Raw genomic sequence first — 15,359 nt, 5'->3', positions numbered from 1 at the left:
TAGCTCGAGAAAACGAATGAAATTCTTGTCTGGCACTTCGTGGGTCTGCTCAAGTGGCGCCATTGTGTTCGCAAACACGGTCAGAACTTGAGATACCCGACTTAAAATGGTTTCATTATTGCAACCCAAGATAACTAAGTAATCATCTGCGAACCGGAAGATCTTTAAATGCATGAGTTATCAAAGCATTAAGAGCTCTGTCATGCATGCAGAGGTAAAGGTCACTGAGAACTGGGGCAATGCATGATCCTGTACAGATCCCCTGCCTTTGTATAAAACGAGACCCATTCCAATCTGCAAGGTTGATTTGAGGTAAACCGACAACAATTCCAAAAAACCATCAACACTAATGCCGCACTTATTCTGAAAAGCCACGGCGCCATATTTGGACAGCCATTACTGTTGATGGTTTTTTGGAATTGTTGTCGGTTTACCTCAAATCAACCTTTGCAGATTGGAATAGGTCTCTTTTTATACAAAGGCAGGGGATCTTTATAGGATCATGCATTGCCCCAGTTCTCAGTGACCTTTACCTCGGCATGCATGACAGAGCTCTTAATGAAAGCTTTGATAACTCATGCGTTTTAAAGATCTTCCAGTTCGTAGATGATTACTTAGTTATCTTAGGTTGCAATATTGAAACCATTTTAAGTCGGGTACCTCAAGTTCTGACCGTGTTTGCGAACACAATGGCGCCACTTGAGCTGACCCACGAAGTGCCAGACAATAATTCCATTTGTTTTCTCGAGCTAAGACTTATTTTCACTCCTAATCATGTTTGCTGGGCGTTCGAACCAAGAAGCAAGAAACCCATTTTAGCTTATGGTATTGCTCATTCAAAGTTGGTTAAAAGGAATATTGTGCAATCTGGTTTTAGTAACACCTTGACGAAGTCACGCAAGCATAAATTTCAGGATAGCTTTTCAGCTCAAGTGTGCAGGCTGACGCAGTCGGGATTCCCGTAGAAACTTCTTTCTTCTGTCGCTAGAAAAATGTTAAAGAACTACAAAATGAAGATGACAGGCCCTTCAGCTGAAGTCCAACAGCGAAATAAGGTAGCAATAATACCTTATATCCACAAGATTTCTCATAATCTCAAGAAGATTGGTAAGAAGGCAGGCGTTCACCTGGTCTTTTCAGCCTCGCACCGCCTATCAAGACTGTCGCATGGTCAACAAAACGACAAAGAGAGATAATGACTGCACCACAAGGCACAAGAATCCCGCCGTAACATGCGCAGAAGGGCTTGTATACTCCATCCCTCTATCTTGTGGCAAAGCATACATCAGCCAAACTGGCCAATGTATTCATCTTTAATGGAGCATAGCAATGATTTTTCAGGGTCATCGTCCAAAAACCTGCCAGTGCATTGTCGCACATGCGACCGCAATAGAAAATGCTCCCCTTTCTTTCAGAAAACGACCATTCTAAACCGATCCCATAACAAGCTTACACGCGAAATAGTGGAAGCCGCTTTGATTGCTAAGCACAAGGATGAATGCGTCAGCACATCCTCAGTTTTCATTTCGAACAAAGAAATTGCTTTTCTCTCTGATTGTGCTTGATTTTCTTTGATTTTATTTGCACTCTTTACATGCCTTCGTTTTATACGTTTTGAATTGCAGTCAGGCATATTGTTTAATTCATTGTTGGTTTTTTGTTTTGCAGTGTCAATTGGTTGGCTTTCAATTTTGTTTCAACATTTGCATCTCTCTCTCTTCTTTTTTAATGTTTAACTTATTTTTTGTCCATCTTATAAGTTTCTCTGCGGTTTTTTAAACAAGTTCTAATATAAAAAATGTTTTCTGCGCATCCACCTTTTTTAGCCTTTGTTGGTTGTTAAGGACTGGGAATTTTTGTTGCTTTTTCACGCACTTTCACTATGGCCACTATTATCATGTTATGTCACTGTATCATGTCAATCATATGTTAGGCATTTAGATCATCATCAGCCTGACTCTACCCACTGCAGGGCGAAGGCCTCTCCCATATTTCTCCACTTAACCCGGTTGTGTGCTAGCTGCATCCACTTGACCCCTGCGAACTTCTTAATCTCATCCGCCCACCTAACCTTCTGCTGCCCCCTCCTACGCTTTCCTTCCCTTGGAATCCAGTTTGTTACCCTAAGCGACCATCGGTTATCCTCTCTTCGCACTACATGTCCTGCCCATGTCTATTTCTTCTTAATGTCCACTAGAATGTCGGTAACTTGAGTTATTTCTCTGACCCACTCTGCACGCTTCCTATCTCTTAATGTTACACCTACCATTTTTTGTTCCATAGCCCTCTGGGTTGTCCTCAACTTAAGTAGAACTTTCTTGGTTAGCCTCCACGTTTCAGCCCCATAAATGAGTACAGGTAAGATGCAGCTGTTGTATACTTTCCTCTTGAGCGATACCGGTAAGCTGCTAGACATAATCTGCGAGTGCTTGCCAAATGTGCTCCATCCCAATCTTATTCTTCTTGTTATTTCCTTTTCATGGTCCGGATCTGCGGTTACTACCTGTCCTAAGTAGACATATTCGCCTACTACTTTCAGTACTTCGCTACCTAATGTAAACTGCTGTTCCTTCCCGATGCTGTTGAACATTACCTTAGTCTTCTGCATATTGATTTTCAAGCTTACCTTTCTACTTTTCCTGTTTAGGTCATCAATCATTATTTGTAGTTCATCTCCCGAGTTGCTTAGCAAGGCAATGTCATCAGAAAATCGCAGATTACTGAGGTATTCTCCATCTACCCTTATCCCTAACTGCTCCCATTCCAAGTCTCTGAATACTTCCTCTAAACAAGCTGTGAATAGTACTGGGGAGATTGTGTCTCCTTGCCTAACACCTTTCTTTATGGGAATTTTGTTACTTTCTTTATGCAGAACTATGGTTGCTGTGCAGCCACTATATATATCTTCCAGCACTTTCACGTACGGCTCGTCTACCCCCTGATTTCGCAATGCCTGCATCACCGCCGAGGTTTCAACTGAGTCAAATGCTTTTTCGTAATCAATGAATGCTATGTATAAGGGCTGGTTATATTCCGTGCATTTTTCTATCACCTGATTGATGGTATGGATATGATCGATAGTAGAGTACAGTTTCTGAAACCCTGCTTGATCCTTTGCTTGATTGACGTCTAAAGTTGTTCTGATTCTATTAGCGATTACCTTCAGTTCAGTTCAGGCGTTCAGTCGTGTCTGACTCTTCGTGACCCTATGGACCATGTCACGCCACGCTTTCCGGTCTCTCACTATCTTCTTAACATCGCATAGCTTCATCTGCAATGCCTCGAGAATGCCATCTAACCATCGCGTTCGCTGCCTACCCCTTCTCCGGCGACCCTCAACCTTTCCCAACGCCAAATCTTTCTCCAGCGACTCCTCTCTTCTCATCAGATGACCAAAGTAGCTGAGCTTTAACTTTAGAATTTGACCCTCCAATGAGCAGTCAGGGTTTATGGTCGACAATATCGACTGATTTGATCTTCTGGCAGTCCCAGGAACTCTTAAGAGTCTTCGCCAGCACCACAATTCAAACGCGTCAATTCTTCGGCGGTCAGCCTTTTTCACAGTCCAACTCTCGCATCCATACATCACAACTGGAAAGACCATAGCACGGGTTATACGGATCTTGGTTGGCAGACTAATGTCTCTGCTCTTTGCTAGGCGGTCAAGGCTAACCATTGCTCTCTTTCCCAGAAGCAGGCGTCTCCTAATTTCATGGCTGCAGTCTCCTTCCGAGGTAATCTTGGCGCCCAAGAACAGAAAATCTGTCACAGCTTCCACTTCTTGTCCATTGATACTCCAGGACTTGATAGGGCAAGACGCCATGATCTTCGTCTTTTTAATGTTCAGTTTAAGCGCAGACTTCTCACTCTCCTCTTGTACGCGCATCAGAAGGCTCTTGAGTTCCACTTCACTTTCTGCCATTAAAGTGGTATCATCCGCATATCTTAGTAAATACCTTATACGTAACAGACAGTAAGCTGATTGGTCTGTAATTTTTAAGGTCCTTAGAGTCCTCTTTCTTATGAATGAAGATAATGTTTGCATTCTTCCATGGTTCCGGTACCGTCGATGACATCAGGCACTGCGTATACAAGGTGGCCAGTTTTTCTAACACGATATCCCCCCGTCCTTCAGCAAATCCGTAGTTATCTGCATTTAGATACATCGATTTTTATACTCGTGTTTGTCCCATGAATTTGAACCAGCCTTCCGCTACCTTGGCATTGCACATTCCACTACATCCGTCAATCATCCCCAGTGCAATGGCCTCGTGGAGCGTGTTAACCGCACCATCACGGATATACTCGCCTCCTTCGTGGCTCCGTCCCACAGAAACTGAGATCGTTTTGTTTCTGCGGCAGCTTTTGCACTCAACACTGCGAGGCAAGAACACTGCCATGCATGTTGACAAGTTTGGTTTCAGTGCGACACATCACATAAGCTGCAAAATTTGTCCTTCAGTCATCTTATTGAAGAACTTGTAATGCGTTATATAATGTTGCGGGACCCTGTGCCCGCCTCGAGATAGACACAGAACAGAGGACACCAGGCAAACACCACTTGCCCCAGCGCTCTTCTTTTGTTCTCTAACCCTCGCGCTGGCGCCGCGCGCTTGTCTCGCGCTCGTCCTGCGCCTCTTCCTTTTCTGGCGCAGCGCTCCTCGGCGTGCACCGTAACATCTTTCCGCCGGGGGGGGGGGGGGGGGGGGGAGTTTCAGTGAGCTGTTGCAGGTGCTCCACTTATGGGGCGGCGTTTCGTGGGGAAGGCAGTGAGGCAGCTGGCAACGACAGTAGTGGTGATGACCCAGTATCTAAGTCGGAGTCAATGCTGGCGCTGTTGACATATTGCTTCATGTTTACACATGCTCCGTGAAAATGTGGTGCACACTGCATCGTCCATGCTCGGGGAAGTCTCCGAGGCGGTATGTCACGGGGCCGAGCCGTTCAACGACACGGTAAGGGCCGCAGTATCGGGGCATCAGCTTCGTGGCAGGGCCAGTCGTGCGGACGGTGCGGCGAACGAGGACCAAGTCACCAGACCGGAAGGTGGGAAGTGGTGGTGATGCTGCATTGGCCACTCTCACACGCACATGAGCCGTGAGAAGGTTGCGGTGAGCGTCGAGGCGGGCGAAACAAAGTCGTTGGGCGGAGTGAATTGGTGACGTAGTCTAACGGGGAAGGCCCAACTGCGCGTTGAGAGGGATGTAGGGTGTTCTGCCATAGACGACTGAGAACGGCGTGAGTCATCTAGGCCGACAGATCTGTTGCCTTTACACCATAGTTTTATGGAAACGGGCTGTTGTCTTTGATAAGGCTGCTCATGAATTCCCAGTTCTGCTTTTATGTAATGCAGCTCTTTTTGATAAAAACAACTCTAGAATGGCTTTACACATCTCTCTAAACATGATGATTTAGGCTGGTACAAGACAAATGTTCTGGTACCTGGGTACCAATGGTATGACATCGCACTCTTTTTGTTAAGGAGGCAAGTTGCCAACACGTCTTGTCAACATTGGGCTGTAATGGGTGCACTGGGCCAGGCTCTGCACCGATGTTTCTCCTGGTGGTGTCTAAGGTTGCTGCATAAGTTCTGGTGCGGTCTCCTTCACTGCAGTGAAACCGTCATCTTCATCAACTGTAATATCTTAAGAAGAACATTCTGCATGTGCCATAAGCGGTGGCTACACCTGGATAAAGAAGTTGCGTGACTGGTTTTGGAAGGGAACTTTATTGCGATAACAATATGTGCAAACACTGTTGCGACCGATAGCTATATAAGCTAGTGGCCAGTCTGATAAAAAAATTACTTGTAGTTCAGCCGCAGAGCGCAAAAGGCTGAAAAGGTAATCTTCATATACACGTTTGCAAGATACACACCACAAAACACACAAAAAACCAAGCACACTTGGAGCAGACCAGGAGCTAAATATTGAGTGGCTAAAATACAAACATAGCTGCGCAAATGGTAAACAAGGTAAATCGCTGCGCAACCTTACGGCTGCCTGGTCTGCTCCAGAGTGATAGTCCCCCCAGGCTTGTTCGACGTTATATAGGAGCCATGCCGTGTACCGTCAATGTCCCTTCAGGAAAAGCACAGGCGTTTTTCGTGGAAAATCTGCGGTGCTCGTTGCATTTGTGTAACACAGGATGACCACGCGAGCTAGGCATTACATCCTGGTCGTCAGCGCAGATGACCGATCTTCAATGTTCGGCGGGAACTCTTTTACTGTCGCTGAAAAGGCTATCTTCCACATCTGCACTTCTGAAATGACGTTGGATAGTCTGTCGTCAGCAGCATCAGTCCATTTCCAGATCCGCCACTAGCAAAGATGGGGCTACACGAGGAATGGAGTCCAGTCGTGAATAAGCCAAGGGAAGCACCAATATGGGGCTATAGAAGTTGGCTTTAAAAATATAAAACTGAAATGAGAAAACATTTCTAGGAGTGCACAAATGGAAATAGTCACCTTTGTCAGTATTGTCAGGCTGATGGTTTTTACGTGCAAGATCATGCATTGAAACCTGCTTACCCTGTTACATATAAGCAGATCAGAATATATGAGAGCATTGAGTGGACACTAGGAAGATGTAAAAGAGAGAAGAATGTAGTTGAATTTTTTGTTGTTCCAGGCTCCATCTTGAACAAGAACTGCTCATACAGTCTCATCATGCTAGACTGATGCTTTTTTCTTTGTGCAGTATATGATAATGCCTCTGTTCATCTAACTGGCATTTCTCATGGATCCATACCATGCAGTTTTTATAGGGGGCTGAACAAACTGTTCTGCACATTCCTCAACATATGGAGGAATTCAGAGACAAAGTGCAGGGAGTGATTTTTGTCCGCAGCTTAGGCTGACCACAACTTCCTGCTATTGAAATAGGGCATACGCTTACCGTGGGGGGGGTGTCATTGACGCATGCCGTCTGAGGAATATAGTTTATATTGCACTTTTGCGTGAATTTTTTTGCACTAAATTGCCATCTATGAAGTGGAAACTGCTGTTCATGACACAAGTTGAAGTTCAGATGCATATCGTTTTGAAATACATCACATTAAAATGCTCGAACATGAACAAATTTCTCAATACCTACGTAAGAATGGGCACCTGACCGAACCACTTTCAAATAGCTTGGTCTGATCGCACATACTGTTAGAACTGCTGGCTGGTTTATTCATAGTTTGCCTTGCTCCTGGCGGCTGTCGTCCGAGGTGGCCATGATCCAGGCATAGTCTGCTTTCCATCTCTCCTTGTATGTGCAGTCTTTTCTTGGGTCTCGGATCCATCTGTGGGTCGTAGCAGGCGGCGACGTCTTGCCTCTTGACGCAGTGCGTTTTATGGATCGATAACTGACTGGCTTCCTGTACAACGGGGCTGCTCGCTTTAGTGGTGACGCATACTACATGCATCTCCGGCTCACACTTGCTCGTCACAACTGCATGCATTGAAAATCAGAAGTGTAATAACATGTTATACATGTCATTAAAATTACAAAAAGTAATCATTATAAAATAGACAGGCACAAAATCAAGTACAATCAGCGTCTGATAACAGACTGTTTTTACTTTAGTTTGGAATAGACCTTTGGTCCTAACAAAACATGGCCTCTCCCCGCAGGGGGCACCTGTTAAAGCAGGTGTTTGTGTGTTTTGTGCGACACCACGGACCCCGAGCACCCACGCTTAGCCTTGCGTGGCATCGTCGTGTCTGGGGAAAAGGGGATCCTAGTGGTTGAGCCGATGCCGAGTGTTTGAACCTTTAAGGCCCCTCGACGGAGGCAACACACCACTTTGGCCCACACTTCCCATAGACGGCACCACAGGGCTGACCCACCCGGGGGAAACCGGCAGTCGCCTTTTCCTATCCTTCCCTTCATCTTTCACGTTCCTATCTTCTATCCTAGAACTCTCCTGTCCTCTACTCTCTTCTTGGTTTTTCCTTACTTTCAGGCGGCGAGGGTTAACCTTGTGTGGCTGACTACCCTGAGTTACGCCATATTAGGTTATAGTTACAGTGTACAGCTGACGTGGACAGGACCTGCCTGCCAATTCCTGCCCCATCCCCTCGTTGGGCTCCATGGTGGGTGGCTGGCACCGCAGCCGAACATCATACATTATTTTGGCTTCTTGCTCCAAACTGATTGCCTTTCCAAGAAAGGGCGGACCAATGTATCAGCCCAGTTGTTTTCAGCGAAGCATGAAACTTGCCCTAAATATCATGTGATCCACAGTGAAAGCCCCGCCAAACAAGCTCGGCTAATATCCCCTTTTGCAGTATCTAGGTCTCTCACAACCATACTAGGCTCAGGATACAAAGTTAGTAAACTGGCTAGCGGGGATCTCCTGCTTGAGCTGCAAAGCAAACTCCAGTACAGCAACCTTCAGCAACTTGCTACATTTGGGGATAGCACAATAACAGTCAGTGCTTGAACACAGTCCAAGGCATGATATCAGAGACTGACTTCCTGTCACTCACTGAAGATCTTCTAGAAGGTCTTTCCGAGCAAAATGTAATCGGTGTACACAGGATCAAAATCCGAAAGAACAACCAATTACCAACAAAGCACATAGTTCTGACTTTCAACTCTAGCAAACTCCCTGAATCCATTGAAGTCTGTTACATCAAAGTAGACATCCGGCCCTACATCCCAAACCCTAGGCTTTGTTTCAACTGCCAAAGATTCGGTCGCGGCTCCCAGAGCTGCCATGGCCGACAAACATGCGCAAAATGTGCCTCAACTGAACATAAATCTGACGAGTGTGAAGCTGCACCGCACTGCGCGAACTGTGCAGGTGAACACGCGGCATACTCACGGTCATGTCCTTCTCGGAAGAAGGAAAAGGACATCATTACCATAAAAGTCAATGAAAACATAACGTTTAAAGAGGCACGACAGCCATATCTTGTTAAACGGCACTTTTTTGTTCACAGCCAAACCGAACTATTCCAATGTGGTGGAGCATAGGGGCAGCACACCACAACAGGATTTGGTCTCCGCCGAGGTTAAGCCTCATGCAGGGCCATCCCTGCCCCAGGCAGAAGCAGTGAAAGCTGCCCTGCCATCGCAGAAACAGGGCACACTGGCCCCAGAGCCAACAGCCCAAAAGGCCTCCCCCAGAAGGGAAGCCTGCAACCAACACTCTAACTCTCCCCAAACATCCAAAGCCCCCAAGACAATGGACACAACCCCTTCCTCGTCCACGCTGCAGCGGCGGCATAACTCTGGAAAGATAACGGAGAGAAAAAACTCTTGTTACAGGACCAGACAAACCTGAAACCTAAACTCAGGTACATTCCATAAAAAAATATGGCGTTCCTCATACACTGGAACTGCCGAGGTCTCATAAACAACTACAACGATATAAAAGACATTTTACATTAATTTTCTCCTGTAGCCCTTTGCCTACAGGAAGCTAACTTAGGACCACACCAAAACATTTTAAAAGGACACGTCTTTCGCTGCGACCAAAAAGAAGCAAATAGGTTATTTGGAGGTGTCGCTATTGTAGTGCAGAATGGAGTAGCAACACGTGAAATTAGCCTCAAAACCAAGTTCGAAGCTGTTGCTGTCTATCATTCATTATAAAACAATAACTATATGTGTTCACTGTATCTCCAACCGCACCTAATTGTAACCCTTCATGATCTGGAAGAGCTTTTAGAACAACTGGCAAAACCATGTCCGGTTGCAGATTTTAATGCGCACTCCACTTTCTGGAGAAGCGATCAGACACACTAGAGGTCGTATATTAGAGGATTTTATATTATGCAATGGTGTCTGCCTGCTAAATACAGGAAAGCATACATACTGCTCCCCAAGCACGGGGAAAATGAGCGTTTTAGATTTATCATTTAGCTCCCCATCAATTTTTAATGATTTTAAATGGGACGTCTTTGACAATCCTCTAGGAAGTGATCATTTGCCTGTCTTTATCAGCCTAACACCCTCACCCTCCATCACTCTAAACAAACCCAAGCGGTGGAAACCTTGAGAACTTGGCTCTATTCCAGTCTGAAGCCAGCCTGGAAAAGGGCTTTTCCGAAAAACTCAGTGTTGACGAGATAAGTGAAAAATTTACGGCCTGCATCATTGACGCAGCACTTGTAGCTATACCAGAGTCTTCAGAAGTGGTACTGAAAAATCGCAGTCTTGTATTCTCAGGAGTGCAGAGATGCGAAGAAACACAACAAAGCTTGGGGAACCTTTCGCAGGTACCTTACAAACGAAAACCTTGTAAAATTCAAACAGGCAAAAGCTAGGGCACGGTATGTCCGCCGAAACGCTGAGAAGGCTTCTTGGCAAAATACATATCATCAATAAATAGCTCAGTCACATAAAAAAAAATGTGGGAGCTTGTTCACAAACTGGATGGCAACTTCTCCCCATGCACAGTCCCTTTTCTAACATCTCCTGGCACCCAAACAAATTTACAGGAACAGGCAGATATTCTAGGCGATCATTTTTCTGCAATTTCAAGCTCTCTACACTACCCAAAATCTTTCATAACATACAAAAACAAGGCCGAAAAACAAGAACTGCCAACAAGTGGAAGTACAAATGAAGCATATAACAAGTTAACGCTGCAAGAAATGAACACGGTTCTATCTGCCGGCAAGAACACTGCACCTGGCCCAGATCAAATTCGCTATCAGATGCTTGCACATCTTTCTAACCGGCTTTAGAAGCACTTCTGAAATTTTTCAACAAAGTATGGGTATCCGGGAGTATTCCTGAGGCCTGAAAAAAAGCTATTATTGTGCCTTTCCTGAAACCAGGAAAGCCACCAACGGCCCCCAGCAGTTATAGACCCATAGCTCTCACAAGTTGCTTTGCAAAGCCTTTTGAAAGTGTTCTTAATACCAGATTAGCCTTTGTCCTTCATACCCGAGAACTTCTAGACATTCACCAATGTGGGTTCAAAGAGCATGTTCTACCACGGACCATCTAGTCTGCCTTGAAAACACTGTTCGTGAAGCATTTATTCACGAACAGCACTGCCTTGCAGTCTTCTTTGATATGGAAAAGGCTTATGACACTACATGGCGATTTGGCATCCTCCGTGACCTAGCAGATTTAAGCATACGTGGTAGGATGTTAAACAGTCTAAAGGACTTGTCAAATCGCTGATTCCGTGTGCGCTTGGGCTCAAGCTTTTCAAAGAACTTTGTACAGGAGAATGGCGTACCACAGGGATGCGTCTTATGCACAACTCTATAGTAAAAATGAATTACATAAGCACAGTTATCCCGAAATCCATAATGTATTCAGCTTATGTTGACGATCTACAGATTGCATACACATCCTCTAACGTATCTACATGTGAGAGACAGGTGCAGTTGACCATAAATAAACTAGCAGCATGGGCAGACACAAACGGATTTCAGTTTTCTCCTCAAAAAACAGTGGCTGTCCTATTCTCTCTCAAACGAGGCTTACAAACAGATCGTACACTACACCTGAACAAAACGAAATTACCGGTGAAAAACGAACACAAATTTCTAGGCGTAACTTTTGACAAAAAACTCACCTTTCTTCCTCATATAAATGTCCTGATGAAAAAGGCCTCCAAATCTCTAAACATACTAAAAGTACTAAAGTACATACTAAAACATACCATAAGCTAAAATTGGTTTCTTGTTCCTTGGTTCGAACGACCAGCAAACATGATTAGGAGTGCAAAAAGTCTTAGCTCGAGAAAACGAATGGAATTCTTGTCTGGCACTTCGTGGGTCAGCTCACGTGGCGCCATTGTGTTCGCAAACATGGTCAGAACTTGAGGTACCCGAATTAAAATGGTTTCATTGTTGCAATCTAAGATAACTAAGTAATCATCTACGAAACGGAAGATATTTAAAACGCATGAGTTATCAAAGCTTTCATTAAGAGCTTAGTCATGCATGCCGAGGTAAAGGTCACTGAGAACTGGGGCAATGCATGATCCTATACGGATCCCCTGCCTTTGTATAAAACGAGACCTATTCTAACCTGCAAAGGTTGATTTGAGGTAAAACCGACAATTCCAAAAACCATCATCAGTAATGCCACACTTATTCTGAAAAGCCACGGCGCCATATTTGGACAGCCATTACTGTTGATGGTTTTTTGGAATTGTTGACGGTTTACCTCAAATCAACCTTTGCAGATTGGAATAGGTCTCTTTTTATACAAAGGCAGGGGATCCGTATAGGATCATGCATTGCCCCAGTTCTCAGTGACCTTTACCTCGGCATGCATGACTAAGCTCTTAATGAAAGCTTTGATAACTCATGCGTTTTAAATATCTTCCGTTTCGTAGATGATTACTTAGTTATCTTAGATTGCAATAATGAAACCATTTTAATTCGGGTACCTCAAGTTCTGACGGTGTTTACGAACACAATGGAGCCACTTGAGCTGACCCACGAAGTGCCAGACAAGATTTCCATTCGTTTTCTCGAGCTAAGACATTTTTTTTCACTCCTAATCATGTTTGCTGGGTGTTCGAACCAAGGAGCAAGAAACCCATTGTAGCTTATGATTCTGCTCATTCAAAGTTGGTTAAAAGGAATATTGTGCAATCTGGTTTTAGTAACGCCTTGACGAAGTCATGTAAGCGCAAATTTCAGGATAGCTTTTCAGCTCAAGTGTGCAGGCTGACGCAGTCGGGATAGCCGCAAAACTTCTTTCTTCTGCCGCTAGAAAAATGTTAAGGAACTACGAAATGAAGATGACAGGCCCTTCAGCTGAAGTCCAACAGTGAAATTAGGTACCAATAATACCTTATATCCACAAGATTTCTCATAATCTCAAGAAGATTGGTAAGAAGGCAGGCGTTCACGTGGTCTTTTCAGCCCCGCACCGCCTATCAAGACTGTTGCATGGTCAACAAAATGACAGAGATAATGGCTGCACCACAAGGCACAAGAATCCCGCCGTAACATGCACAGAAGGGCTTGTATACTCCTCCCTCTATCTTGTGGCAAAGCATACATCGGCCAAACCGGCCGATGTATTAATAAACCTTTAATGGAGCATAGCAATGGTTTTTCAGTGTCATTGTCCAAAAACCTGCCAGTGCATTGTCACACATGCGACCGCAATAGAAAATGCTCCCGTCTCAGAAAACGACCATTCTAAACCGATCCCATAACAAGCTTACACGCGAAATAGTGGAAGCCGCTTTGATTTCTAAGCACAAGGATGAATGCGTCAGCACATCCTCAGTTTTCCTTTCGAACAAAGAAATTGCTTTTCTCTCTGATTGTGCTTGATTTTATCTTTGATTTTATTTGCACTCTTTACACGCCTTCGTTTTATACATTTCGAATTGCAGTCAGTCATATTGTTTAATTCGATGTTGGTTTCTTGTTTTGCAGTGTCGGTTGGCGTTCAATTTTGTTTCAACATTTGCATCTCTCTCTCTTCTTTTTTAATGTTTAATTTACTTATTATTTTTTGTCCATCTCATAAATTTCTCTGCAGTTTTTTAAACAAGTTCTTATATAATACATTTTTTTCTGTGCATCCACCTTTTTTAGCCATGGTTGCTTGTTAAGGACTGAGAATTTTTGTTGCTTTTTCACGCACTTTCACTATGGCCACTATTATCATGTTATGTCACTGTATCATGTCAATCGTGTGTTAGGCATTTAATTTATCGATTTTTTATACTTGCGTTTGTTCCCTTGAATTTGAGCGAGCCCTCCGCTCCTTTGGCATTGCACATTCCACTACATCCGTCAATCATCCCCAGTGCAATGGCCTCGTGGAGCGTGTTAACCGCACCATCACGAATATACTTGCCTCCTTCGTGGCTCCGTCCCACAAAAACTGAGATCGTTTTGTTTCTGCGGCAGCTTTTGCACTCAGCACTGCAAGGCAAGAAAACTGCCATGCATGTTGACAAGTTTGGTTTCAGTGCGACACATCACATAAGCTGCAAAATTTGTCCTTCAGTCATTTTATTGAAGAACTTGTAATGCGTTATGTAATGTTGCGGGACCCTGTGCCCGCCAAGAGATAGACACAGAAGAACGGAGGACACCAGGCAAACACAACTTGCCCCGGCGCTCTTCTTTTGTTCTCTAACCCTCGCGCTGGCGCCGCATGCTTGTCTCGCGCTCATCCTGCGCCTCTCCCTTTTCTGGCGCAGCGCTCCTCGGCGGGCACCGTAACATCTTTCCAACGGGGGTGGGGGGGGGAGTTTCAGTGAGCTGCTGCAGGCGCTCCAATTATTGGTTGGCGTTTCGTGGGGAATGCAGTGAGGCAGCTGGCGACGACAGTAGTGGTGATGACCCGGTATCTAAGTCGGAGTCAATGCTGGCACTGTTGACATATTGATTCATGTTTACACATGCTCCGTGAAAATGTGCACACCGCATCGTCTATGCTCGGGGAGGTATTCGAGGCGTTATGTCACGGGGCCGAGCCGTTCAACGACACGGTAAGCGCCGCAGTATAGGGGCATGAGCTTCGTGTAAGGGCCAGTCGTGCGGATGGTGTGGCGAACGAGGACCAAGTCACCCAACCGGAAGGTGAGAAGTGGTGGTGATGCTGCATTGGCCACTCTTATACGCGCATGAGCCGTGAGAAGGTTGCACTGAGCTTCGAGTAGGGCGTAACGAAATCGTTGGGCAGAGTCAATTGGTGACGTAGTCTGACGGTGAAGGCCCAACTGCGCGTCGAGAGGGATGTAGGGTGTTCTGCCATAGACGACTGAGAACGGCTTGAGTCATCTAGGCCGACAGATCTGTTGGCTTTACACCATAGTTTTATGGAAATGGGCTGTTGTCTTTGATAATGCTGCTCACGAATTCCCAGTTCTGCTTTTATGTAATGCAGCTCTTTTTAATAAAAGCAACTCTAGAATGGCTTTACACATGTCTAAACATGGTGATTTAGGCTGGTACAAGACAAATGTTCTGGTACCTGGGTAGCAATGGTATGACATCACACTCTTTTTGTTAAGGAGGCAAGTTGCCAACACGTCTTGTCAACATTGGGCTGTAATGGGTGCACTGGACCTGGCTCTGCACCGATGTTTCTCCTGGTGGTCTAAGGTTGCTGCGTAAGTTCTGGTGCAGCCTCCTTCACTGCAGTGAAACCGTCATCTTCATCAACTGTAATATCTTAAGAAGAACGTCCTGCATGTGCCACAAGCGGTGGTTACACCTGGATAAAGAAGTTGCGTGATTGGTTTTGGGAGGGAACTTTATTGCAATAACAATATGTGCAAACACTGTTTCGGCCGATAGCTATATAAGCTAGTGGTCAGTCTGATAAAAAAATTACTTGTAGTTCAGCCGCAGAGCGCAAAAGGCTGAAAAGGTAATCTTCATATACACGTTAGGACTCGTTTGCAAGATACACACCACAGA

At 45.0% G+C, this 15,359-nt stretch overlaps 1 protein-coding gene across 1 annotated transcript in view; it reads left to right on the top strand.

The window, feature by feature from the left end:
* Positions 1 to 15,359, top strand: part of LOC146210324 (uncharacterized) — a 234,232-nt gene that overhangs the window by 134,851 nt on the left and 84,022 nt on the right. The window lies entirely within an intron of this gene.

The sequence above is a fragment of the Amblyomma maculatum genome, chromosome 1 (genome assembly GCF_055883805.1).
Source record: "Amblyomma maculatum isolate TAMU_Amacu chromosome 1, ASM5588380v1, whole genome shotgun sequence".
NCBI classification, from domain to species: Eukaryota; Metazoa; Arthropoda; class Arachnida; order Ixodida; family Ixodidae; genus Amblyomma; species Amblyomma maculatum.
Note: the sequence above shows the minus strand (reverse complement) of the source record. Positions and strands in the feature narration are given on the sequence as shown.